The sequence below is a fragment of the Gopherus evgoodei genome, chromosome 7, assembly GCF_007399415.2.
Source record: "Gopherus evgoodei ecotype Sinaloan lineage chromosome 7, rGopEvg1_v1.p, whole genome shotgun sequence".
NCBI lineage: Eukaryota > Metazoa > Chordata > Testudines > Testudinidae > Gopherus > Gopherus evgoodei.
The window spans coordinates 45,067,877-45,071,736 of NC_044328.1; positions in this window are offsets into that span (position 1 = coordinate 45,067,877).

Below are 3,860 nucleotides of genomic sequence, written 5' to 3' on the forward strand. Positions count from 1 at the left end.
CCCCGCCACGTGACCGCCCCTCCCTAGTCCTTACGCAGAGGAGGTGGAGGCGGAGCGCGCGCCGTCTGCGTGAAGCTTCGCAGGGACGGTAGAGGGCGCTGCCCTCGTGCTTCCTGCGTAGGGAGCAGTGCCCTAGCAACCAGAGTGATCTGCGGGGCAGGGGTCGCCAACCTAGGAAATCTACCTACCCCTCAGCCCCCGGCCTGGTGCTAACACCCACCCTCTTTCATGTTGCTGCCCCAGCCACCTAGGCCCAATCACCCACTGCTTATGTCAGCCTAGGCAACAAGTCCCTTCTCCATCTGCTGCATCACCTCATGGGCCTGAGCCCCTAGAACTCCCACCTAGTTACAACAACTGAGAGTTTGGGGCCCCCACACTCATAGGGTCCTGGGGTTGGCCCCCACCCAGCCCGTCTCACCCTGCTCACTCACGTCCCTTTCTCTGTTAATAGCAACTTTGGGTTTGGTTCAGGATCTTCTTGAAGCAAGGCCCTTTGGGTTTGGTTTTTACTTTGTTTAACATTTCCCAGGAATGTATTGGTATTTATTAGAAACATTGAAAGAGGGGTAAAAAGTGGTGCAAAAATCAGCTTCACAGTTTTCTGGGTTAATCTTTGGGGATGGGAGGATAGGAAAAAAAAGCGACACAGAAAAGTAACAGAATTGAAAGTAAAAGCAGCTTAATGCTGTGGTTTAGTTCATTAACTATATTGACAGTAGGTACACATACGTATGCTTTCCATGTTCCACTACATTGCCTTATTTTAACAGACAGCCTCACGTTTACCCTAATTTATTATTAACACATCTATCTAATGTATTGGATTTTCTTAACATAATTACTATTTTCATGTACCTGAGTGGTCTAGATTTCAGGTGAAAATAAAATAATAATAGCTTTTGTAGAACCTGGGGAAATGTGGGTAAAAATCATTAAAAAATGAAAATGAAGGGCCTTACCCTTAAGTCACCAGAATTTGAAGGGGAGCGGAGGGGGGTGTCCAGAATGTACACTATAATGGGCACTCCCAATCTTTCTAATTGTACAGACCATATCTGAATACAGAGAGAGATTGGCCTCTAGACGCTTCCTTGTCCATTCATGGTTGCCTGCCTAACATCCCTCTGGCAACTATAGCCAGGGGCGGCTCTAGACATTTTGGCTCCAAGCACGGAGGGCACGCCCACCGGAGTTCTGCTGAACCTCTGCAGGCACGCCCCCGAAGGCACCCTGCCTGCCACCCTAGTTACGACAAGCAGAGCACCCCCCTCGGCTTGCCACCCTTGGCATGCGCTTGGAGCGCTGGTGCCTGGAGCCGCCCCTGACTATAGCAGCTGATTACATAGGCAATTAATGATAGGAAAGTTTTCAATTTATTCACCACTTGTCTTTTAATGTGATTTAACAAGTGGACATGAGGAAGCGCCAGCACCAGGTGACCAGCCAGCTCTTCACAGACCACAGTTTGAGAACCTCTATTATAATAGTTTTTTCTATTCCATATAAATCATTAGCTTCCTAAGGCTACTCCCTGCTAGAGAAACTTGCTGTGTGTGTCAGTGCTGCAATAAAATTGGCATGATATAATTCTAGTATCACTCTGTTGTCCTGCTGAATTCAAGCAGTGCAAAAAATTACAACAGGTATGTATAGTGCTTTTCATCCTTAAGGATCCTCAAACCACTAAACAAACATGGAGATTGCTTCCTCCACCACTGAAATACAATACCTCTAAGGTAAAATATGATAGTTGTTTTAAAGGGCACAGCAACAATACACACCGGTTAAGGGTAGAAATATTTTAGGTAAATAAAATGGAATTAGCCAGATTGGAATTTTCCTGGGACATAGGGTAACACTTCTTATAGAATTGAGATGATATGCTAAATAAAAGTTTAACCCCTTTTAGTGCCACAGTATACATCCTCAAAAGCCACACTTTTGCATATGGTATCTGTTACACCACATTAAATGTTCACAAACCATAAGTATAGTGGACATTCAATGTCTTTGCAGGGGGATACCATTTTTCAGTACAGGCAGAACAGACTTGTTATGAGGATGTGAAAAGATATGTTAATGCAGGGGTCGGCAACCTTTCAGAAGTGGTGTGCCAAGTCTTCATTAATTTACTCTAATTTAAGGTTTTGCCTGCCAGTAATACATTTTAACATTTTTAGAAGGTCTCTTTCTATAAGTCTATAATATACAACTAAACTATTGTTATATGTAAAGTAAATAAGGTTTTTAAAATGTTTAAGAAGCTTCATTTAAAATAAAATTAAAATGCAGAGCCCCCTGGACCAGTGGCCAAGACCTAGGCAGTGTTAGTGTCGCTGAAAATCAGCTCGCGTGCCACCTTTGTTGCCTACCCCTGTGTTAGTGTATAAGGGACAACTGCAATAGCAAGGGCTCTGGTAAAAAGGCTGGGCCTTACCTTGCTTAACCAAGCATGGCTTAAAATTCAGGTAGAATGACATGAGATCAAGTCATTGATTGAAATTCCATTAAACACTAGTGCAGGACTAGATGCTGTTCTTTTAGTATTAGTTTGCAATTAAATAGAGATTGTGAAAAATATTAATGTAAGATTGACCCCTGAGAATTGCTGTCAGCCTAAATGATGAAAGCTACAGCCTCATCCACATGCTAAACTAGAAAACCTGGTAGAGGAATAATGAGGTACACCAGTTGTGCCCATTGCTTTAAATTGTTGGGCAAGTACAAATCTGTGGAGATTTTAAAGTAACTATAAACCCTTCTCTGCATATCAACCTGTATCTTGGGTTAAGGACTTTCGTGCAACTGGCAGAAAGCATTTTAGTAAAATATACATTTGCATATTTATATTTGAAGATCCTTATGCAAAATGAATCAAAACAATGTATTCAAAGGGGCTATTCTGTTTTAATTGTTTATCCTTTGGCATTCCATCTCCTTCTGCCATGTATCAGTGCAATGGAACAAATTCTTCAACATCTGTCAGGAAAAGAGTGCTATCTGGATGAATTCCTGGTTACTGAACATATGGCCCACAACATTTAAAGAAGTTGGATGAGCTTCTTTAGCAACTGGAAGACTAAGATCGCCACATGCAGAAAAATAAATGTGAATTCTTCCAGCTCTCTATAATTTGTTTATGTCATTGGATTTAGCCAATTGTGCTGTAGGCTGATGCAAAGGTAGATAATGTTGTTAAGGCACCAAATCCCACAAAAATGTGGTTCAGTTGCATTCATTTATTTGACAACTGAAGTGCTATGGGAGGTTTTTTCCTAGCCTAGTGACTATAGTTTATCTTTTAAAATCATTGGCCACATGTCAAATGAAGGAAGTTTGGAAAGCAAAGCATGATCATGTTTCTTAGTAAGTGCTATTGCAATACAAATAAAAAATAAACACCCCTCCAATATTGTCTTCAGCAACAATTTTTATGCAAATGTGTGTGTATATGGTAGAGAGGCAGTGAGCTCCAATGTGTTACCCTCTGGGGATGAAAGACCCATTCTGTTTGCTTAGGAAGCATCTAAAATATGTGAACAGGATTATGTTAAGATTGATCAAAAACTAATCTGAGAGTTTCTCTAAGCAAAGAAATATCGTCACCATTACTATTTATACTGAAGTAGTGTCTAGAGATCCCCATAAGGATCACGGCCGATTTTGTACACATATATAATAAAAAGAGCATAACATCTAAGGGCATGGCTACACTTGCAGATGTAGAGCACTGTGAGTTAAACCCGCCTTCGTAGAGCACAGCAGGGAGAGCGCTGCAGTCTGTCCATACTGACAGCTTCAAGCGCACTGGCATGGCCACATTTGCAGCACTTGCAGCAGCATTGGGAGCGTGCATT